Source organism: Macaca thibetana, chromosome 13 (genome assembly GCF_024542745.1).
Source record: "Macaca thibetana thibetana isolate TM-01 chromosome 13, ASM2454274v1, whole genome shotgun sequence".
In the NCBI taxonomy this organism is placed as follows: domain Eukaryota; kingdom Metazoa; phylum Chordata; class Mammalia; order Primates; family Cercopithecidae; genus Macaca; species Macaca thibetana.
In genome coordinates, this window is record NC_065590.1 from 23,438,904 (window position 1) to 23,464,658 (window position 25,755).

Here is a 25,755-nt window from a genome sequence, read left to right on the forward strand (position 1 = left end):
ACTTCAGAGACAGCAGGTTCTCAATTGTTTTATATCGGATTTAAAAGGGTGCCTGGCTGTTAGTTGATTATCTCCTGGATCTGGGAAGGAAGGAAGGAAAACAAAGGGTGAAGGGGATTCTCTATAGAATACGGATTTTTCCTACAAGAGACTTTGCAAGGCAATTTCAAAGTATGGCAAGGAAATATATTTTGGGGTAAAACATTTGATGTTCTTCCTTGTTATACCAGAGTCAAATTGGAAAGTAAGTCATGAAATACAGGGTTAAACAAAACCCATCTGATGAGAATTTATGGTTTATTGGGCATGACTTCCCAGACTCCTTAGAAAGGAATTTGGGTAAGATAAAAAAACAGAGCTTGGTCCTCATCGTCATGACAAGCTACCTAAACAGATGACAATGCCTATATAACCAAACTGTTAAGGACCAATATTTCTGTTCACTTCATAAATACAAGAGCAAATGTTTTGACTTCTCACCTCCAACATTTTAGTGTCCTAAAAGGAAATTGTTTAAGTTATAATTATTAATGCTATATCAGGAGGGAGGTATATCTTTCATGAAAATTTATTTTTGAATTTCCATTAAGAGTCTATGATGCTCAACTATTTCATGTTTGTTTGATTTGTAATACTCAAAAAGTTTCAAAAAGTTGCCATAAAGACAGAGTTTAGGGAATAGAGTTCAATGTCCAGGGGAACAAAAATGAGATAAAAGTGGAAGCCAAGGATCATCTTGATAAATCATCTCTCATTTGGTCAGCAACCCTTGGAATTCGAGGAACAGCAAAGATGATATGATGTTAAATAGTGAAAATTGCTTCATTTACTGGCAACCTGGGAATCTGCCCAGTCAGCTTTACAGAGAACCTCGAGCCGACATTACCCTAAAATTCTTTGTGCACATGGCTGGTTTAATTCATCTATAATTACATTTACCTATAAAATTACTCTACATGTTTGATTTCAGGGATACCAGGATAGTCTTCTCTGTCCAAATGATACAAAATACCAGAGGAATAATACAAATATTATAAAAATAATACAAAATTCCAGAGGAAATGTCACCATTAGAGAGTACTTTGTTTTTGATCACTTTGATCACTTTGTAATTGTCTTCCCTTGGTGCATTTTCTTAAGGGTTATGCCAGAGCATATTTGCTCCTTTAGTCTCTGGAGACAGCAGTGAGTGCACCCTCTCTCCATTTTTCTTTCCCTTCGGTGCAGTCAACAAGGTTCACTCCTTCTGCATTCTTAACCTCTTTCACAAACTAACAGATAAAAATGAAGTATTTTACAACTAAATGCCGAGATTACATTTTGTTGCATCTGTCCTTGCTATCTGCAGTGATATTCTCAATTCTATCCATACCTCTCCGGTCCAATTCACATACCACCAGTCATTTCAAATTCCTCAAATAGGACTTTGCATATTGTTATAACAAATATTTTCCAGGCTGGGTGGGGTGTGAAGAAAAATGCATTCAAAGCTTTCTATTTGCATATAAAGTAAAAATTAATTTTTTAGGATTAAAAAATGAAAAAAGACCTCATACTTCATTTGCATTGACCAATAAACAAATGATTTAATATTAATAACTTGATCTAAGTTTCTATTTTTTCAAAATAGAAGTGAAAATATATCTTCCTTACAAATATATTGTCAATATATAATCTGTGTGTATATTTGCACATGCTGCACATATATGTTTGTGACTACATATAAGCCAACGTTTGGCCTAGTACTTTGATCATGCTAATAATTTAATATATTTTACTTGTTATGACCGTGTGTTGGCTCAAACAAGGTTTCACTGGAATTTCAATGTGACTCAGAATGTTATCATAACAGAATAATTAATGAATGCTTCAAGACAGAATTTTGAAAGCAAATGAGTTCAGAAATATCAGAGATGGCATGTCAGGCAGATGGAGTTACTATATATATATATATATATATATAGAGAGAGAGAGAGAGAGAGAGAGAGAGAGAGAGAAAATGTGCAAAACCTTGAAGCTTCTGATTTGAGAGATCATGCATTTGTTGAAAAATAGAAGAAATAAATATGCATATGAGATTTTTGCCATGGAAAATGTGTGAAAGGGCTTTGGATTCAGGATATGCTACATTCAATGTTGTACTGAACAGTGAAATGCTAAAAGTCCTCTCTCTCTCTCTCTTTTTTTTTTTTTTTTTTTTTTTTGAGACGGAGTTCCACTCTTATTGCACAGGCTGGAGTGCAATGGCATGATCTCTGCTCACCACAACCTCCTCCTAGGTTCAAGCAATTCTCCTGCCTCAGCCTCCCAAGTAGTTGGAATTACAGGCATGCACCACTATGCCCAGCTAATTTTGTATTTTTAGTAGAGACAAGGTTTCTCCATATTGGTCAGGCGGGTCTCGAACTCTGGACCCCGGGACCCCAGGTGATCCTCCCGCCTCGGTCTCCCAAAATGCTGGGATTACAGGAGTGAGCCACCATGCCCGGCAGTCCTTTCTCTTAAAATCAGAAACATCATACAACTGTGTGTTGGAATATGTTACTACTTCTCTGTGGTTGGAATAGTGTTTTTGAAGAAAGTGAATACCATGAGTAAAATGTGCACTGGCTATTACATCTTTGAATAAAGTTTCCCAAAGACAAATGGATGGCCAAGTTTAAACTAGTTTGGAATATATGACTGAGGCCGAGTGCCAAAATAAGGAACATCTTACTGTCTCATCTTGAATCAATATCATGACATCTATCTGCAGAGAATCTAGATCACAATGTGAAGTCTAAGTATACTTAACAGCCAGCTGCACAGAGATCGTTGTCTGCCATCTCAATATGGTAGTCCTGTCCTCTGGGAAACATGGCTCAAAGAATATGAAGGTCTTATTGTTTTTCCCCAACTGCTGTTCCCCAATTACTCTCATGAAAAGCAATAAAAATATTATTGAAAATTATAGAAAAATCTTGATTTTTGTAGAAAACAGAAGCTCCCACTTCTAGGGAAGCTCTAGTATGGTGAGATTAGGCTTCTTCTTTCAAGCATTGTGAAGCATTTACATTAAATGTCACTGTTTAAATTCCAGCCTGTGTATACATGATACAGAAACAAATATAAAAATACAATTATAATTATTTTACATAAAACGATTTCATAAAGCAATTGGAAGTGACTGCACACAATAGAGTTATACAAAATAGTGTGACGCCATGCCAGAAATCATACGTTAGAAAACAAAATTTAATGAAATCCAATTCTCAACAGCACTAAGAAATGTAAAGACATAAAACTATCTAAAATATTGTCTCGGTGAAACATAGGCAGAAATTTTTGTTGAGAGAAAACATGCATATTTGAATAAAAGGACCATACTAGAGCTTTATACATGAATGGGTTGATAAAAGAGGTTAAATGTGGGTTTTCTTCAGTCGCATTCATGTGTAATTAATAAAATTATAATAACAGTTAAAATTAATTTTATTTTAGGAGAAGACAAAAATAATAACTGATTTATCTCAAAGAATTATCAAAAAGAGTATACAGAGTACTGTAGCATTAAGTACCCCATAGGGAACAGTTGCCAAGCTTGAAGGTCAAAATGAATAGAATAATTAAGGGGCTATTCAAGAGATGTGGACATAGTTAAGGGTAATGGAGCCTGAGACTCTGGTTACAACAGCAAGCCACTTACCACCCACTCCTGGGTCTAACATGACAGAAGACAGAGCTGGATCCGTGGAGTACATTTCCATGCAAAAGAAATGGCCATCTAAGATGATTTGTCCTGTGGGATGCAGCCACTGTCAGAATGATAGGAAAGAGGGCTAGGAATGATACCTACTTGACATCTTTCTCTCTGCATTTCTGACTCCTGCTACTGCCACCCATTTTCCAAACCCAGCCAGTAGCCACAGGGCAGAAATGAGTAGGTCTTGTCAAAAAGCATGAATGCCTAAGCACTATGGTTTAAATATGCCCACTCCAAAATTCGGGTAATACAATGTGACACTATTAAGAGGTGAACCCTGTCTCCAATAAAAACACAAAAATTAGCCAGGCGTGATGGCATGTGCCTGTAGTCTCAGCTACTTGAGATGCTGAGGCAGGAGAAGCGCTTGAACCTGGGAGGTGGAGGTTGCAATGAGCTGAGATCATGCCATTGCACTCCAGCCTGGCTATGCGAGTTCCAAAATGAAGAATATAAGCATTTTGGCAGGAATTGAGGGATGATAGGACTTTTAAAAGATAGTTTTGTTAATAACAATACGGTTTGTTACCTCTCTTTATTTTTGAGTTAATATATAATAACGAAAGCATAATACGTGAATTGCGAGTCCATCTAAAAACTTGCTTGTATAATTATATAAATATGATTAGTTGAAGGCAGAAGGGAGCTAGAGCAATATCTGGACTTTCCTGATGAAGAAAAATGAGCCCCAGAAAGATGAAATGATGTGTACAAGGTCATAGCACTAATCAATTAGGGATTTACACAGCTTCTTTCCAGCATTGGCCATTTCAGGAACAGGCTTCGTGAGTGCACTGTTAAGCAAGAAGGAGCTCATTGTCTGTGAACTTGGCACTACTTATTGAAGGTTAGGGTCAATGCTGATTCCATTTTTAGGTATAAGGTATAATGCCTTTTAGGGACCTGGAGAGGAATAACCGTCAATCTGTTTTTTCCCGAATTCTCTGTTCCATTCCTGTTCCTACAGGTAAGAGAATGAGGATGAAAGAAAGAGCACTTGGTGTTTGACTGGGGTAAAGAATGCAGGCGCCAGATTCAGGTTTTCAAAAGTACCATGTTGGTATTTTTCAAAAAAATTTCTTAGATTAACTGTGGATAAAGAATTTCTGTGCTAAGATATTTCTTAAATAAAGAATTATAAATAAGGTCAAAATAAATTGGCCTATTTAGGTAGCAAGGCAGCCACAATTTTCAAAAAGTTATTTTTTTGTTTGTTTGCTTTTTGTCTTTGAGACAGAGTCTTGCTCTGTCACCCAGGCTGGAAAGCAGTGGCGTCCTCACCTCATGGCTCCCTCAGCCTTGACTTCCCAGACTCTATCTTCCAGGCGGAAGAGATCCTCCCGCCTCAGTTTAGAGTAGCTGGGACTACAGGAACGTGCCACTACACCTGTGTATTAGTCTGTTCTCATGTTGCTAATAAAGACATACCTGAGACTGGGTAATTTATAAAGGAAATAGGTTTAATTGAATCACATTTTGGCATGGCTGGGGAGGCCTCAGGAAACTTACAATCATGGCAGAAGGGGAAGCAAACATATCATTCACATGGTGGTAAGGAGAAGAAGAATGAGAGCCGAGCAAAGGGGGAAGCCCCTTATAGAACCATCAGATCTCGTGAGAACTTAGTATCACAATAATAGCATAGGGGAAACTGCCCCCATGATTCAATTACCTCCCGCTGTGTCCCTCTCACAACACTTGGGGATTACGGGAACTACAGTTCAAGATGAGATTTGGGTAGGGCACAGTCAAACCATATCAACCTGGCTACTTTTCTTTTGTTTGTTTTTAGTAAGGACGCCATCTCTCTATGTTGCCCAGGCTGGTCTCAAACTTCTGAGCTCAAGTGATCCTCCCACCATGACCTCCCAAAATGTTGGGAATACAGGCATGAGCCACTGTGCTGGGGTAATAAAGTTCTTAATCACTTGGTTGCAGAAGTTGCCCAGAAACCCATTGTTTTATTCATGCTATGAAACCACTGAGAATTAGTTGGCCATCCTGTTTGAAATAGCAGGCTAGATTACATCCCTGAAAAGAAAGTAACAATATAACAACTTTCTCTTCATCCCCTGAGAGAGAAAAATGTGACACTAATTCTCTATCGCCTTTATCCTTTAGAAAGATGAGAAGACAGTTTTTAGATTAGCCTCCTGGGAGTCACTACCCTTTGTAAAATAGTCAACTGTGATGTGTTATTTGTCAGGTGGATATTATTGTTAATTTTGAGAAGTTCATAATGCAGAGTTGTAGGTTATGCTCTAATTTGTTGGCATTTTCTCATCTGACAAAACAAAAGTTGCTAAAAGTAACAATAGCCACTCTAAGATTTGTTTTGTGCGTGTGTGTGAGTAAATTTGGAGCTTATGAGTATATTTAAAACTTATAATGATTTTGTGAGTCTGTGACATTTATTCCTAACTGTCCATCATAAAAGAGCAATCAAAACTGCCTCTGACCTGTAGATCAGCCTGTGTGGCATTATCAAAATTGTGACACAACAGAGCTTTCAGGATTTTTATGAGGTTAAGAAGTCAGACAAACAATGATTAATTTACAGGAAGGTCACCTTAATTTCTAGAAAGGTACATTAAGTTTGCTGAGTATTGAAATATAGCAAGAGAGATGATTAAAAAAAATAGGTTTTGTTTTTGTTTTATTTTGTTGTTTTTACATGCTGAAGACTGATATGGCTCTGTGTCCCCACCCAAATCTCATGTTGAATTATAATTCCCACATGTTAGAAGAGGGGCCCGGTGGGAGGTGATTGGGTTATGAAAGCAGACTTCCCCCTTGCTGTTCTAATAGTGAATGAGTTCTCACAAGATCCAGTTGTTTGACAGTGTGTCGGGCTTCCCTCTTCACTCTTTCCTGTGGACACGTGAAGACCTGCTTGCTTCCCCTTCATCTTCTGCTATGACTGTATGTTTCCTGAGGCCTCCCTTCCCAGCCATGCCTCCTGTATAGCCTGTGGAATTGTGAGTCAGTTAAACCTCTTTTCTTCGTAAACTACCCAGTCTCATCAGGTAGTTCTTTACAGCAGTGTGAGAATGGAATAATACAGAAAATCAAGGAGGATTTCCCACTGAATTAGCTCCAATCTGACAAGGCAATGGGAATTTTTATTTGCTGTGTTTAGATGAAAGTTTGTTTCAACTATTTTTGACAATTAGAGTGGGACTAACCCATCTGAGCCCACTAGGGTGGTTGAACGTGCTTTTGCTTATGTATTTGTTTATTTCCCAGTCTTTAAGTACTATGAGAATGCTATTCTTGGAGAAAGTGCCTGACTGCCATAGTAAAAATTTTTCCTATGATCTCCGTGTATTTTTTTTTTTTCTTGCTAGACCACATCAGCTCTTAGACAGGGCCAGCTCTAACATGTCCTTGGAGAGAAACTCCACATCCAACAGAAGCTCTAAGGGACAGTGAAATGTATAAAATCAAATGTGTGTTCAAATTTCTGCCAGGCCACGTTGACCTGCCTCAAACATTTTAAATGGTGGTTTTGAGTCAGTAGGTACTTGGCTAGAGATTATAAATCAATCAGCTTAAATGTCTAACTATAAAAAAATAAAAAAACTAAAGAGTAATGTGTTGTTAGACACAGCAAATATATGCATATGCTTAAAAAACCTGTTCTTTTATTATCCACTGTTTCTCTTTAAATTTTAGTACCTTCAATCAAGATTTGACTGCATTTATACAAAACATTTCCCCTTTCCAGAGGATGATTTTTGCCTAAAATAGCCCAGGAGAACATTTGGAAGTATCCCAAATTGTAGTTGCTACATCAGATAAATCACATCTACTATTTTATAATTTCAACTATTAAAACGTATTAGGAAATATGGCCTGCCACTCTTTTGGCAGGAGCACATGATTAAGCAGCTTGGTGAATAGAATGAACAGGTGCTGGGATAAAAATCAAAAAGCCCATCCATCTTCATGCTTCTGGGGAAAATAAACCTTTGGGAGTTCCAACTAGTAGAACATTGCTTTCTTGTTTTTGTAGTTTAGTGCATTTTGGGTTTTCAGAGCTTTCTCTGATCATTTTATATTTGCTAATGTGAAAGACAATCATATAATGAATTGCTTGCAGTGTATTTGCTGCCTTATTGATAAACCATGCCAAGCATTAATGGTGCAGAAAGCTAACACCTACTATTTAGGAAATTATATTTATCATTCAGATAATGAATAATAATATTACATTCTGAACTCCGAATGCAAGAGCATGTCTGAATCCTTAATCCTCAATACCACATGTTACTTACACGTAATAGTTACCAGAAACATTGGTTGAATGATTGAATGCAATATTGCAATTAATTCAATAGACAGACATTGCTTTAGTATGTGTCATCCTCTGTCTGTGGAATGTCCTCTCCAACCCCATCCAGTACACTTTGCCCATGCAAATTCATCCATAGAATTTCATATCAGACATCACTTCTGAAAGCAATCCTTCTCTGGTTATGTACAAGACAGAAGTAATCACTGTCTCCTTGGAGCTATCTAGATACCATGTTTATGTTTTTACATTGCACATACATACTCTTAAAGTTTGTTTATATGTCTTTTTCATGATCAGAGAGAATTTCTTTGAAGTACATAGTACGTATTTCTTTATCTCTGTCTTTTCTTTATCTAGCACAAGGTATGTAATAAACTTTTCCTATTGTTGGATACATTCAAGGATATCTAGACAGATTGAAGAAGATATGATGTTTGTACTCCTGAATTCTCATACAAACATATCTTTAAATTATGCTATTAATATTATATCAGTTAGATGTGATATTTGAGCTACTAAATCACTCTCCAATTGTTAAGAAAAAAATTTACTAAACATATACTTTTTTGGGCCGGGCACAGTGGCTTACCCCTGTAATCCCAGCACTTTGAGAGGTCGAGATGGGTGGGTCACCTGATGTCAAGAGTTTCAGACTAGCCTGTCCAACATGGTAAAACCCTACCTTTACTAAAAATACAAAAAAACTGGTGGTGGGCACCTGTAATCCCAGCACTTTGAGAGGTCGAGATGGGTGGGTCACTTGATGTCAGGAGTTTGAGACTAGCCTGTCCAACATAGTAAAACCCTACCTCTACTAAAAATACAAAAAAATTGGTGGTGGGTGCCTGTAATCCCAGCTACTCAGGAGGCTGAGACATGAGAATTGCTTGAACCTGGGAGGCAGAGGTTGTGGTGAGCCAATATGACGCCATTGCACTCCAGCCTGAGTGACAAAATGTGACTACATCTCAAAAAAAAAAAAAAATACTTTTTTGAAATCCTGAAAAAAATGAGCATGAATATGTCACATATATGAGTAGGGCATATGACATTTAGGGCAAATGACATTTTAAATGCAAAGCTATAGAGCTGAAATTTGGTCCTATTTAATCAATATAATGGAGAGAAATTCAGTGTTATACTAGTAGTGAGAAACGAGAATGGAATATAGACAGGAATATGGCATAAAGTTTACTCCATAGCTGTGGGAAGCGAAAAGCCATGTGCTAGAGGGCCTGGAGTGATCATAAACTCATTGACATGGACAGCAGTAAGAAATTCAAGCAAGAGATAATAAGGACTCAATAAAATGAATGGCAGCATGGGTAGAAAGAAAAAGTAGATTTAAGGATACATCTAAATTGCAACTGACAGAATATAGTGATTATTTACATAGAGTTGAGACACATATTGTGCACCAAGTTTTTTGTCATTTTTTTTGTGTTTTTAACCTTAAGCAATTTTTTGAAATGCAGTATTATTAAGAGAAATAAAGAAATGTGAGAATTGCGTCATAAATGGGACATAAATTGTAAGACAGATATTAAATTCTATTGCATACATGTTAAGTGCCACTGAATTTGCAGATAAAAATGTCCACTAGGCAATATGAAATGTGTTTATCACATGAGAGCATTTTCAGATAAGACTACAGATTTTGTACTTAATGACATAGAGATAGCAGTTGAAGCCCTGAAAACAAATAAGGTCACTCAGTGAATACGGAGCAAAGAACAAACAGGATCACATTTTGAATTCTGGGAATCGTGTACTGTTGAAGATTGAATAGAGCAGAAAACACCAGCAAGCTTTAACACACCAGCATACAAAAGAAGCAAGCACCTTCATCCAAATATTTTTGGCTTCTAGGGAAATGTTGACACTAAGAAACTGCTTATGTCTGTACTAGGTTTATAAGAGAGATAATGAAAGAATGCTCCAGGCATTATTATATTTTTCTATAGGCATTTCCTTCAGGCCATAATCTGTTCTCCAGGTAACTGTGTTTAATGATGTAGAAGTACAAGGATTCCCCTTTCTCCAGGTAGACCTAGGTCTTCGAACCATAAAAGTATGTGAACAATAGTTCTTGGTATTGTCTTAGGATTGTACCTTAATTTAGAATCTTCAGAATTTTTATTAATACAATGTGAGAAAAAGGAAATAAAGGAAAACACAAACCAAGAAAAACAATGGATCATTAGAAGAGATTTTTCCCAAAGGCCTGATGCAGATCTTTTCAAATTAGCTAATCAAAGTATCTTTATAAGAGATGCCTAATCACGAGAAGGCTCAAGCAAATCTTACCATCCAGCTAGATCAAAATAGGAATTCAAATTCCTAAGAAAGAAAATACCCTAAACATAAAATATTCTCTTGCCATCATCCTAAGTCATTTTGAAGAAAAGCCTAGAGTGGAGTTGGGTAGAATATTGAGCTTCTCCTAATGGCTGTATCAAAGAAGGCCAATGGAATTGGAGATAAACAGGAGAGAGCTGTAAGACACAGAGTCACTGAATAGTGACAACAAACTCATACACACACATCACTTATGGATAGTGATTGATTATAGGCTGTGGAATTTAGTTGTTAGGTAATAATTGATGGCTTAAGAGAAGTTATGCATACACAAGACATAAAGCAAATATGACAAGATGTCAATTGTTCATTTTTTGTTCTAGAATATTTCATTCTGATGTACATATACATCAGAACCATATTTTATATATATATATATATATGTCAGAACTATATATACACATACATTTAAACATGTGGGTGTTTATATATATATATATATATATATATAGTCGTGATAGTCTTACAAATCTTAGGTAGCATTTGGTCATTGTCAAAAGTGAACAGTCATACATCCTTGTTTCTGTACCTTGAGGGTGCAGCCCTGAAGAGTGAAGACAGTGAGGAGTGATAGAGCACAGGAAACACTCTAACAGTGAAGTATGGTCCCCATTATGATGTTAAGAAGAAGGAAGTAAACAATATGGATTTAAGGAGCATAAAAATGGGATGGTAAATGTAAAGCAATAATGACAAAAACTATATCTGTGAACAAAAATGAATGCTACAATTAATCTTAGAAGGGAAGTTCAGGAAAAGCTAAAGGAAATCGATAGTTTAATAAGAAAAATGGGCAGTGATGTTGGATGGGTCAGAAGTTCTGGGAATTCCAGAGCTTAGTTAACACATCAGATTAGAGAATCATAGGAGCAGATGAGAGTGTATAGAAATTCTTCCTAAAAAGAAAAATATTTCACTTGCTCTTTCTTTCCTCATTTGTAATTTTGAGAATTTATTTTTAAAATATTTTAAAATTGATATGCAATAAAAGATCATGAACTCCCTACAATTAGATATATTTTGTGAATCACTATGAATAAATATGTTTGAAGAGAAATTTAAAATTCCTCAAAACTTTTTGAGCATATTTTAATAATCATATATTAAGAATATTGATTCTTACTAATAATATATTAAGAATTTATATAAAACTCAGTCTTTTTTACTGTAGAATAAAACATCTTCAGTGCATATGTAATACAATTATCTCTGTGATAAGTTAAGCAAGGTTGCATCATAATTCTGCCCAACTGTGTGACCTGACTATTGTAGTAGGGAAAGGGGTATTGCTACACAGAATCTCTCAACGGAAAGCACGTATGTGCAGTTATTTAGGTGATTAATTTTTTTCTGTTGGCATTAGAAGCACTCATACACTTCACTAGCCTTGAGTCATTTAATGTCAGCTATTACTTGCTGCCTAAGGAGAAAAATGACCAAACAATCAAACAAAACAAGCAAACAAAAAACCAAAAAGCCACATGAGCAAGAATCACAGTGTATTCCCGGTAGAGTTTTGCTTAGAACTTCCTCATTTTATATATTGACAGAACGAGGCCCCAAGTCACTTGCTGACTGAGTGGCAAAGTTGGGATAAGAGTCCATGGCTTCACAGTTCTAGTCTAGAATCTTTGCAGCATGAAGCAGAAATAGAAGTTATTGGAGGGATAAGTTCAAGACTTCTATTGAACATTATGGTGACTATAGTTAATAACAATGTATTCTGTAAACCACAAAGTATCTGGGGAAGTTCTCAATACATTTAGAAGTTTATTTTGCCAAGTTTAAGGGTACATGCCTGAGAGATAGGTTGATGCCTTTCTCCAAAGATGAGTTTGAGGGGTTCAGTATTTAAAGAGGGAAAGGCAAGCTGGAAGGGAAAGAGGAGGGAGGGTATGGTCACATTACTGAACCTACATGTTGTAAGAGAAAAGGAACAGGTAGGGAAAGAGTCAATTATACATTCCTCTCACGCTCAGTAAATCGGCACTTTATATAAGAAGGTGAACACAGAGTAGCTACTTGTGAAGATATTTAACTTTTTATCTGTAGCTATTTGCTTAGAAACAAAAGGAAAGGTAGTTTCTTGCACAACTCAGCTTTCAGTTTACATTTCTTTCTTTTGGCCTAGTGAAATTAGAGTCCCAGGTTTTCATTTTCCTTTCACAATTCTACACTTGAAAATTGCTGAGTACATTTTTAAGGGTTCTCACAGTAAAAAATGAAAAGTATGTAAGTTAATGCATGTTAATTAGCTTGATTTAGCTCCTCCACAATGTATATATATATCAAAACTTTATGAAGACTGGGTGTGGTGGGGTGGCTCACGCCTATAATCCCTGCACTTTGGGAGGCCAGGGGGCCATCTGATAAATACAACGGGACCGCACCTCTACAAAAACATTCAAAAATTAAAAAAAAAATACCTGGGCATGGTGACATGTGCCTATAGTCCTAGCATCTTGGGAGGTTGAGGTAGGAGTATTGCTTGAGCCCAGGAGTTTGAGGTGAGCCATGATCGCACCACTGCACTCCAACCTGGGTGACAGAGTGACACCCTGTCTCCCTTAAAACAAAAAAAATCATGTTATATACCTTACACACACAATTTTTATTGGCCAATTAAAGCAACATTTAAAAAGCCAGTGTGGTGGAAAAAAAAAAAAAAAAAAAAGCATCGGAGTTACCTCTTCCTCCATGGAGTCTCAATGTAAAGCATCATGGTGGACTCCTGAAAGATTTAATGAGCTCAGTTCCAGTAGTCTTTGAATCTTATTAGCTTGATGTTGTGTGGCAACATTAGTGAGTAAAACAAGTCAGTGAGCATTTTTACCTATTTTTGTCCCTCTTTTTATCTCTTTGCTGCTTTCTGTACTTCAATAAATATATAAATAAATGAAAAACTGAAATCTCTACTTGCTAATTCAATACAACCTGTCATAGAAGTGTTTCTGTTTAACCCTTATACTTGGCTCCATGTCACCAATTTGTTTCCTGTGCTCCAGCTGGCTGGCATTGAGTGCAGCTTGAATTTGGAATGAATTAATACAGTTGACATTTGAAATCATGAATTTAATGTCAGGGCAAAAAACTATGGGAGTTGTATCAGTCATGGTCAAAACCAGAAAAGAAAAAATCAAATATTTAAAGTAGATGAAATTTAGCACAGGGAATTGGTTTAAAATGTGAGAGAAGAGCTAAAAAGCCAAAAAGAGAAGGGTGTGGCAATCTGAGCATTAGTCAAAGCAGGAAAGCTCTTTCACTCCTCAGGATAGAGGGACAAAGGGAGGCTGTGATGTCATGGAGTCTAAGGATCAAGGGTTAATTGGTGGAATATGAAACCAAGGTGGAGCTCTCGAGTGCCAGGTAGAGTCATGGATGGCGCTCTGCCGCTAACTCACACCTGGACTGTTAGATAACCACTCCGAGGTGAAGGAGGGGGACGCTTCTAATTTTCTCTTCCACTCACTGTGTAATCCCGGCAATACTGAGCAGAACAGAGGAAAAAATAAAATATAAATAAAAAGGATGGAGGTAAAATAGGATGAAGACCAGAACAACAGTATTTCTTAAAATGTGATCCATAGAGTAACTATTACAGTCACCTAACATATTGAAAATACAAACTTCTGAGACAGAAATCATGACTAATAAGTCATGATTTATTTATTCGGAACCTCAGGGTTGGTGGAGTATGATTTAAAAACTTGAATATATAATGAGCTAAAAAGTTATTTTGTGCTCTGAAATGAGAAAATCCATAAACTATGGCTAAAGAAAATCTGCTCAAGAATCTTTCTTCTTTCTCTAGGTTATAATTTATGATAACTCACAGAGCCACACAAATATCTCAAATAAAAATTTATATATACTTTTTTTAGCTATTCTAAAATGAGATAATTAAAAGAAAGGCTGATTATTTTAATTTACTCTTATAGATTAATTATAAATATCCTAAATGGTTGCAAGATGATATTAAAATTTCATCATGTTAACTGCTGAAAATAACTTCAGCTTTGTGATACCACATATATGATGGATGGAGAGAAAGAGAGGCAATATTTACTAAGTGTTTATTATGTGGCAGAAAAATATACATATTATATATTTTAGTCATTAAAAATCCTTTCATGGAAATATGTATCCTCCAGTCTTACAGCAACTGAGGCACTGATATTTGACACGTGATAATCCATGTCTCATGGCTGTTTCTGGACTGGACCAAGATTTAAACTTGTGTAATTCACTTCAGAAAAAATCTATGAAAACTTTTATCAAACAGAAAACTCTTTTTTTTCCCCCCTCTCCTTCTTTTACTAATTGCAAAAACCCTATGAAGAAAAGTATAAAAAATTTAAGTTTACAGCTTGAGGAATTTTGGTGAAGTGAACACACACGTGTAACAGGCACCTTCATCAAGAAACAGAACATGACCAGACTCTCCTCATATCTCCTTGCAGGCATTAGTTACCCAAGGCTAAAACATTTATGCTGACTACCAGCATCATATGTTTTTGTATGTTTTTAAAATATAAATTGTATTATATTATATGCGGTTTTTTGTGTGCAACTTCTTTTTTTTGAGCGTTGTCTTGTGACTTTTATCCATTCTGTTCTCATGTAGCAGTAGTTGGCTTATTCTCATTGTTGTTAGCATTCCCTCTTAAGAATATCCACAATTTGTCACTGTATAGCCACAGTATTTTGTGTTGGCTATAAAAATATTCCAAATTTCTGTACATATACACCTCAGGAAAGATTTTCTTTAAGGATTCATCCTGGTTTGAATTAGAATCAAATGATATACTGTGTGTATATGTGTGTGTGTGTGTGTATAATAGATATATAGTTTTATAAATTTAAAATATTTGTGTAGCTCAAATTGAGTTAATGACAGTTACACATTTGTATAGTTAGTATATATATAATCTACTGTATGTTTGGTAATGTAGGACATATTGAGTTATATATGTATGTGTGTGTGTATATATATATCAGATATATAAAATATCATGTCACATCACTTCACACCTACTTCACAGCTAATCAAAAACAATGGAAAATAATAAGTATTGATGAAAATGTGGAGAAATTGAAACTCTTTGACACTGATGGTAGGAATGTCTGATCCACTTTTTTTCTTATTTGATTTACTTGGTACCTTAACTAAAGCCCTGTCTCCAGGTTTATAGCCACTCTGCACAGCTTTCTGATTGAAATTCTATTCACATTATTCATTTGTTTGTGACCATCAACAGAGCTCCACTGGCATCTCATTTTGTCTGCACTTTCCGGTCCTAGAGTTTGTTACAAGAACTATTTTCTCATGGCATACAACTATATCTCCAGCCTTCTCTCATGGTGCAGAGCTACAGATTACTTTTCCTATATGAAATGTGTTTCCTTGAGTTATGTGGGGATCATTCTCTCCATTTGGAACCTGCTATGTCATCTGTCCCCTTAGGAGAAAATCTTAGCAGTTTTATCCCTTTGAGCCATCCATACTTTAAATAAATAGAACAATTGCACTCATAAAATAATAAATCTGCCCTAATCCTTTACATATCTGTTTTCTAATGAACTATACAAACTTTGAGAACAGAGCATGTCTCATTCATCTTTGAAACCCAACACTGAATAAATTCGTGTTGGATAAATACCTAAATAAACTAATAACTAAAAAAAATAAGAGATTATTTCTAGCTAAAGGCAAGTAAGCCTTTGTAGGGAAAAGAAAACTTTACTTTCAAAATCACTTGGTAATCAGAATATATTGCTTAGGACCTGTTTTCAAGGAGCAACCCTTTTAATGTATCTGTTGGCCATATCAGAAGCAGAATCTGTCAGTATGGAGAGAGCTAATATGTGAAACCCATTAGATATTTTGCTCTCCTAAGTAGGCCAAACATTCACTACAGAATCTCATTTACAAACAGGGTTGTTCATCAAATTTTCTCACAATAGATTGTGTATCAGATATTAATCCATCGATATATTGAATCCTCACAAATTTGTGTAGCTGAAACTGAGTTAATGACAGTGAGGGTCACAAATGTTCCTAACAAATTAGATAAGTTGCTACTATAGTGACATATGCAACAAATATAAAGCTAGTGAATCAGTGAAGCTAGTGAAGCTAGATCTCTAAAATAAAACCCTGATATTAGTCTCTAGTAACTGATTGGCAAATGAGAGCTTGGTCTGGCTGGTCTTTAATATTCAAAAAAGACACCTGACCAAATTTTTAACATTATCATTTCTCAGGAAAAAAAAAATGCAATTTGAAAGGCCCAACTGGAGGGCAGAAATAGCTTCAAACACTGGCTCATCCTAATTCGGCCAGCACAATTTATTTTCCAGGAGGAAAACTGTTCACTATGGAGCACAAAGCTCATTTAACTCAAAATCCCAGTCAACAAAATCCTGACAAAATGTTTCACGTTTGTTTTTTAAAAAGTAACCAGCCTACTCATAATAAATAAGAGTAAGTTATATAGGAATTTGAACCCTGAAATTTTGAGACAGGTCTCACTTAATTTAGAAAGTTTATTTTGCCAAGGTTGAAGACACGCCCGTGACACAGCCTCAGGAAGATCTGATGACATGTGCTCAAGGTGGTCAGAGCACAGCTTGGTTTTAGACATTTTAGAGAGACCTGAAACATCAATCAACATATGTAAGAAGTACATTAGCTCTGTCCAGAAAGGCGGCGGAAAAGCTGCGACAACTCAAAGCAAGGGCCCCTGATTGGGGGCTTCCAAGTCACAGGTAGGTGAAAGAAAGATGGTTGCATTCTTCTGAGTTTCTGCTAAGTCTTTCAAAAGGAGGCAGTCAGATATGCATTTATCTCTGTGACCAAAGGGATGACTTTGAATAGAATGAGAGGCAGATTTTCTCTGAGCAGTTCCCAACTCCTTTCACAGACAATAAATTATTATACAGCACACTTTAGATTTTTAAAAGGGGATAGATAAGCAGTTTTACAAAAGTCACTTTCAAAAATGTAGATTATTGGGCAGCAGGGGAGAGAGAAAGGGGTGGGGGAGAGAAGAAAAAAGAACTGAGTTGCATGCATACTTCAGAATTTGTAATAAGCAATTTGCAGCATGCATGTTACAATGACACACAGGCTGATTATGAAGAGAGAAATAGCAATCCCCAGTCTCTTTCCTTTTTTCTTCCAGCTCTGCTTATTTCCACAAGTTCTCCCAGATTTTTTTTTTTTAGTAACATTAAGCATTATGAGAGATAGCATGTAACTCCATGTCCTAGCTTCCTACTTTGGTCAGATAAAACTTTCAAGGTTTGGTTTGTTTTTGTTTCAGTATTTGCATATTTAGTATTATATTTCTCCCATGTTTTATTGTTTAACTGGATATAAAAATTAGGCTTCAGGCCGGTCGTGGTGGCTCACGCCTGTAATCCCAGCACTTTGGGAGGCTGAGACGGGCGGATCACAAGGTCGGGAGATCGAGACCATCCTGGCTAACACAGTGAAACCCCGTCTTTACTAAAAATACAAAAAATTAGCCTGGTGTCGTGGCAGGCGCCTGTAGTCCCAGCTCAGCTATTCGGGAGGCTGAGGTAGGAGAATGGCGTGAATCCGGGAGGCAGAACTTGCAGTGAGCAGAGATGGTGCCACTGCACTCCAGCCTGGGCGACAGAGCGAGACTCCATCTCAGAAAAAAAAAAAAAAAAAAAAAATTAGGCTTCAAAATAATTTTCTCCCAGAATGTTGAAGGCTATAAACACAGACAATCTGAGACAGGTCTCAGTTAATTTAGAATTTTTCTTTTGCCAAGGTTAAGGATGCGTGCCCGTGACAACGCCTCAGGAAGTCCTGACGACATGTGTTTCCAAGGTAGTCAGGACACAGCTTGGTTTTACACATTTTAGGGAGACAGGAGACATCAATCAGTATATGTAAGAAGTACATTAGCTCAGTCAGGAAGGGCAGAGACAACTCAAAGCAGGGAGGGGGCTTCCAGGTCAGTGTAGGTGAGAGACAAATGGTTGCATTCTTTTGAGCTTCTAATAAGCCTTTCCAAAGGAGACAATCAGAATATGCATCTATCTCAGTAAACAGAAAAATAATTGAATAGAATGGGAGGCAGGTTTGCCCTGAGGAGTTTCCAGCTTGAATTTAACTTTTAGCTTAGTGATTTGGGGGGCCCAAGATATGTTCCTTTCACAAGGCATTGCGCCCATTCTGCAAGACTGATTTTAGTAATTACAAGTCTGGTGTTATTTTGAAGTCCAATCCAATGTTGTTACTTGTTTATATTTGATAGTTTCTTTGTAGGCCTTCTTTCAAGTTTTCCGTTCGTGTTTTTCTCTTCCTGTAGTCTGACTGAATTTTTCAGGATAAAATAAAAATATGGTTTCTTGTGGTGTCACGGTCAATGATGAACTTTTCATTGACTTCCATTCGCTGAGAGAAAATCATGGGACAATTTAGAATATACCTAGATTTATATGTCTATCCAATTATATATCTAGATATACTCTGGTACTCTTTTCAATACCAGGTGGGTTAAGGATATTCACTGCATTTCTATTACCACAGATAATATCATTCATAAACTAATTTGTTTACAAAAGAAGGAAAGAAGGAAGGAAGGAAGGAAGGAAGGAAGGAGGGAAGGAAGGAAGGAGGGAAGGGAGGAAGGAAGGAAGGAGGGAAGGAAGGAAGGAGGGAAGGAGGGAAGGAAGGAAGGAAGGAAGGAAGGAAGGAAGGAAGGAAGGAAGGAAGGAAGGAAGGAGGGAAGGAGGGAAGGAAGGAAGGAAGGAAGGAAGGAAGGAAGGAAGGAAGGAAGGAGGGAAGGAGGGAAGGAAGGAAGGAAAGGAAGGGAGGGAGGGAGGGAGGGAGGAAGGAAGGAAAGAAGGAAGGAGAAACTATTTTAGTGTATGTCTTCTGGTAGTTGTGATGCTTCTGTTTTGATTTTTTTGTTTGTTGTTTTGAGATAGTCTCACTCTTGTCCCCCAGGCTGGAGTGCAATGGCATGATCTCAGCTCACTACAACCTCCACCTTCCAGGTTCAAGCAATTCTCTGACCTCAGCCTCCCATGTAGCTGAGATTACAGGTGCCTACCACCATGCATAGCTAATTTTTGTATTTTTATTCGAGATGGAGTTTCACCATGTTGGCCAGGCTGGTCTCGAACTCCTGACCTCATTTGATCTGCTCACTTCAGCCTCCCAAAGTGCTGGGATTATAGGTGGGAGGCACTGTGCCTGGCCTTCTTTTGATTTCTAATTTTGTTTTCACCTAGACCAGTCACCTTCTTTACTATGTAACAGCATTTAGGGGATAAGGACTAAGGAATTGTATGATGCATCAAAGCCCACTTCACAAAGACCTGACTCCATCAAATGGATCCCATTAGAACTCTCCACTTGGTTTAATTATCTGAGTTAAGCAGTCACAGACCAAAAAGGCATTGCAAATATCATGAATATGATTTCGTCTACAGGCAGATAATAAGAAAAAAAAAAAAAACTGGAAAAACAAAGCAACACTCAGAAAACAGCCTACCCCTAAATCCTCTGGGTCATAAATCACAGGTGTGTGCTTGCTCTATGGCTGTCAGCACTGACATACCGTGTTCTTCCTCTGAGAGCCCTTTGTTCATGAGGTGCATCAGTGGTCCAGAACTGCTGTGCAGATGTGAAAGTGAAGCCCACACCTGGACTTCTCTTACGAATGTTAGGTAAGCTCCTGAGGGAAAGAGAAGGAGAAAGAACAGGTATGCAGATTCGGGATTGCTTCCCTTTTTTGTGACAGGATGGCATCTTAAGGCACAAAATAGTTCCATGCTTTTGTTTCTTAAAACCCAGCTTTTCTCTTAATACAGTCTGTTCTGTTCTTTCTCCTGGAAGTTTCTATTGCAAAACTTCCCCAGTCTTTATTTTGTCTATAAATGAATTGATTCTGCCAAGCTTTTAATGAACACTCCTGATATTTTTGGAAAGATTAAAACATCCTAACATCTCCAACTCTGAATGATAAGGGATTCTCACTTGCCTGTAGATCAGCCCCGTCTGAGGCTGGAACTCAAGAATATTGCTGCCAAAATCAGACCCTCTGAAGTTGGGCATGTGTTCATACCGATGCCAAAGCATCACATCAAATAAGATAATAATAGCAACTGTATTCTTTTGCTAAAGGGTCACATTATCAGGTCTTTTCTCTGAAGACTCATATTAACTTGGGCTGGTAGTTTACAGACAAATTATTTTTTAACAATTGCATCAGGTGATAGTTCCCATGATTTTTAAAAAATCAGAAAAAAACATTTTTGGTACAAGAAAGCCAGGATTTTACACTGTCCAGGGCTAGCTGGTGGTGAGAGCCACACCAAAGACAGGCTTCTAGCAACCTTCCGCAAAGGCTCTAAAAAGTTAACTCTGAGTCAGGAGGAGCCTGTTGCAATGTTAATGTGGTAACCAGCAGAGGTGGTCTATTGATTTTTTAAAAAAATTCAATGTGTCCTTGAACATGTTGCTCTCTTAGACTATAAGTTACTTCTCACTGCGTGATTGAGACAAACAACCTTTTAAAAATCCATGTTATGTACTCCAGGAGGCCCCTAACTTCCACCCTCCACCCACCCCCACCACCACACCCCCAGCAGAGCTTGTTTCTCTACCTTGTCTGTCAGAAATCTGTATCTAGTTTATTGACAATATTCTTTTGTTTGTTTGGATGTCTGTCACCACACAGGATTGTGTTTCATATTTTACTTGCTTTATATCCTCTCAGTGTTTGCTGAGAGAATGAATAGATAGATAACAGATAAGGAAATGAATGAATACAGCTATTATTGCATATAAATGTCTGAGTTCAATGAACTTAATAATATTCACAAGTGCTTAAACTTGAAAGAATGGGAATCAGGACAGCAAAGATTTGAAAAGAGAGAGAGAACATCATATTCAATAGTAGTTTTTCAGTTTTATTTTTATAATTTTTTTAACTTTTATTTTAGGTTCAGAGGTACGTGTGTTGGTTTGTTATATAGGTAAATTGCATGTCATGAGGGTTTGGTATACAGATTATTTCATCACCCAGGTAATAAGCATAGTACCTGAGAGATAGTTTTTCAATCTTCTTTCTCCTCCTGTCCTCCACCTTCGAGTAGACCCTGGTATCTATTGTTCCCTTCCTTGTGTTCTTGTGTACTCAATGTTTAGTTCCCACTTATAAGGAAGAACATGTGGTATTTGGTTTTCTGTTCCTGCATTAGTTCACTTAGGATAATGGCCTCCAGCTTAATCCATGTTCCTGCAGAGGACATGATCTCATTCCTTTTTATGGCTATGTAGTATTTCATAGTGTATATGTACTATATTTTCTTTATCCAGTTTACAGTTAATGAGCATTTATGTTGACTACATGTCTTTCCTATTGTGAATAGTGCTCTGATGAACATACTTGTGCATGTGTCTTTATGACAGAAAGATTTCTATTCCTTTGGATATATACCCGGTAATGGGATTACTGAGTTGAATAGTAATTCTGTTTTAAGTTCTTTGAGAAATGTGAGAACATGCAGTATCTAATTTTCTGTTCCTGCATTAGCTTGCTAAGAATAGTCACCTCCACCTTCCTCCATGTTCCTGCAAAGGACATGACCTTGTTCTTCTTTATGGCTGCATAGTGTTCCATGGTGTTTATGTACCACATTCTTTATTCAGTCTATCACTGATGAACATTTAGATTGATTCCATGTCTTTGCTATTGTGAACAGTGCTGCAGTGAACACATATGTGCATGTGTCTTCATGATAGAATGATTTATATTCCTTTAGGTATATGCCCAGTAATGGAATTGCTTGACTGAATTTTATTTCTGTTGTGTTGGTCTTTGAGGAATCACCACACTGTCTTCCACAATGGTTGAAATGCTTTACATTCCCATGAACAGCGTATAATCATTCCTTTTTTTCTGCATCTTGTCAGCATCTGCTATTTTTTGACTTTTTAGTAATAGCCATTCTGACTATTGTAAGATGATGTCTCACTGTGGTTTTGATTTGCATTTCTCTAATAATCAGTGATGTTGAGCTTTTGTTCATAATTGTTGGCAACATGTATATCTTCTTCTGAAAAGTGTTCATATCTTTTGCCCACTTTTTAATGGAGTTGTTTGTTTTTTCCTTGTCAATTAAAGTTTCCTGTAGATGCTGGATATTAGACCTTTGTCAGATGCATAGTTAGCAAGAATTTTCTCCCATTCTGTAGGTTGTCTTTTTCTCCTGTTGATAGTTTCTGTTGCTGTGCAGAGCTCTTGAGTTTAATTAGATCCCATTTGTCAATTTTTGCTTTTGTTGCAATTGCTTTTGGCATCTTTGTCATGAAATCTTTGCCCATTGTAATGTTCAGAATAATATTGCCTGGGTTATCTTCCAGGGTTTTTATAGTTTTGGGTTTTACATTTAAGTCTTTAATCCATCCTGAGTTGATTTTTGCATATGGTTTAAGAAAGGGGTGCAGTTTCAATCTTCTTCACGTGGCTAGCCAGTTATTCCAGCACCATTTGTAGAATAGGGTGTCCTGTCCCCATTGCTTGTTTTGTTGACTTTGTCGAAGATCAAATGGCTGTAGGTGTGTTGCATTATTTCTGGGCTGTTTATTTATTGTATTCCATTGGCCTGTGTGTCTTTTTCTGTACCAGTATCATGCTGTTTTGGTTATTGTACCCTTGTAACATAGTTTGAAGTCAGATAATATTATGCTTCCTGCTTTGTTCTTTTTGCTTAGATTTCCCTTGCCTATTTAGGCTCCTTTTTGGTTCTATGTGCATTTTTAAATAGCTATTTTCTAATCCTGTGAAGAATGTCATTGGTAGTTTGATAGGAATACCATTGAACCTGTAAGTTTCTTTGGGCAGTATGGCCATTTTAACTATATTGATTCTTCTTATCCATGAACATGTAATGCTTTTCCATTTCTTTCAATTATCTCTGATTTATTTGAGCAGTGATTTTTTTTTTTTTTTTTAATTCTCAATGTAGAGATCTTTCACTTCCCTGATAGCTGTACTCAAAGGTATTTTATTCTTTTTGTTGCAATTGTGAATGGGGTTGCATTCTTGATTTGGGTGTCTGCTTGGAAGTTGTTGGTGTATGGAAATGTTGTTGATTTTTGTAGGTTTATTTTGTATCCTGAAACTTTTCTAAAGTTGTGTATCAGATCTAGGACTTATGGAGCAGAGTTTGGTAGCGTTATTTTTCCTTAAATAAAATTTATATCAAGTCCTACATATGAAATATATAAAAGAAGACTGAGTCTGAGTTTGGTAGCTCAAATCTCTAATCCCAGTATTTTGAGAGGCTGTGGTGGGAAAATTTTATAAGACCATCCTGTGCAACGCAGCTGACCCCATAATTTTAAAAAAATGCTGGGTGTGGTGTCATGCCCCTATAATACCAGCTATTCAGGAGGCTGCGGCGGAAGGATCTTTTGGGTTCGAGGACTGCAGTGAGCTGTGATTATGCCCCTGCACTCCAGCCTGGGTGTCTTAAAAAAAGGGAGAATGAGAAATGGGATCCCCAACTATTTGACCCTTTTACCTTTACCTTACAAGCCAGGAGCATCTCTGAGTAATTCTAGTGTTAATGCAATTCAGTTTACAAACCACTGGTCTAACTTGCACTCAAGATTATAAGTACATAGGACATCCAACCAGAGAAGCCGGACACCTTTAATGATTTTCATGACTTTTCTCACACACATTCAAATTGACATTGCTGAAGACTCTTAGCCCTACTGCAAGTTTGTGTATTTTCTAAGTTTAGCAACTTACTCCTAAAATCAGCAGAAATGTGATGGGCCTAAGGCTGTCTCTGAGACTCAACATTAAGTCAGTCTGTTAGCTAGTACTGCTATGACCCTATGGCCTGGTTCTGGTAACTGTAACTGGGTTCTTGTTTTAATTCTTATTCCTACAATTTCATAAAATTCTACTGTTCTAGGAAGAGGTAACACCTTTGCTGTTTATTCACAGTTAAATACAGGCATTCTTCTGATGCTGTATTTCTGTTTAGACCTCCACAATATGATCTTGGAGTACGAACTGTACTTCACTCACTCATGTTCGGTTGCAGTGGCTGTGCTGATAACCTGTTTGCTTGATGGTCTTGCTACTCCATGTGGACGGCTTAACTCCTGGGATTCCTGGCTGTTTTCCTGCCCCTGGATACTGATGAAAAGTAGCAGAATATGTCACTTCACATATGTCACTTTGGCTCAGGATTATTTTGAGCTAAAGTTACTTGAAAGACAGCAGATGTAAGAAGAGCATCCTAATTTCCTTTTTTTCCCTAAAAGCAGCAGAGAAAAGCTCCCATGTGAAAGATGTCCTCCCTAAATTAGGGAAAATAAAACATTTTTCAAAGGGGAGTCATAACTAAGACAATTCTGTACAGACTTTGTTAAAATAATTTCTTACCATCTTTTTATATTACAACATAATTTAGTTACTTTTCTATAATTGCCTTTTTGTTCAACCTGACATAAAAATACTTAGGTTTTGCTAATTCTTTGGGTCTTCATTTTCCCATGAGGTGCCCAAGTCATGTTAAACATATGTGTATGCTTTTCCTTTGTTAATCTATTATACGTCTATTTAATCCTTAGGCTCGGCTAGAGACGCTAAGAGGATAGAGCTAAAATTTGCCTCCCCTATGCTGCCTAGTCACAAGCTTCTGATACTTTCTGTTTTGGTCCTTTCTATAAAACAGAAATTCAGACTGTTCGTCAAGGTGGAAATACCAAAGAAATAGGGAATTCACATGTAAAAGATACTAATGCTGCCCATGCTAATTTGGTTAGGACTAGCTCTACTTGCCTGGGTTTACTAGACTGAACATAAAGAACCTGTGAGTTGTCTTCCAATTATTCTATGTGGTAACATGTGATCCTGATAAAAATTACTTTTGGAAATATCAGGATCCATATCTGTAAAATGGTCCTGCTGGACTAAATGATCTCTAATATACTTATAATTATCATTAACATATCTGATGTTTTAGGGTTTCATTACTGTACCATAGAAAATGAGGACATTGTGTTTTAATCATTCATCCTTTGTACTACACATGCATTTAAATATTTCTCCTTGTATTTCCGGATTGCACTGCTGTATCTACTCACATCAATGTGATTGATTTTCTAGCGATACAGAGGAATATGTACTTTACAACTCCATCCCTCACCTTGGAACTCAAAATTTACATGTTGAACAGTGGTTCCTAAGGTCTTCATCATTCAAGCTTTCCTCCTCAACGATTCTAATTCTCCATAGGAAGAGCAAATTCAAGACAAACACAGTCCTCCTGGGGGCCAGTGCCATAA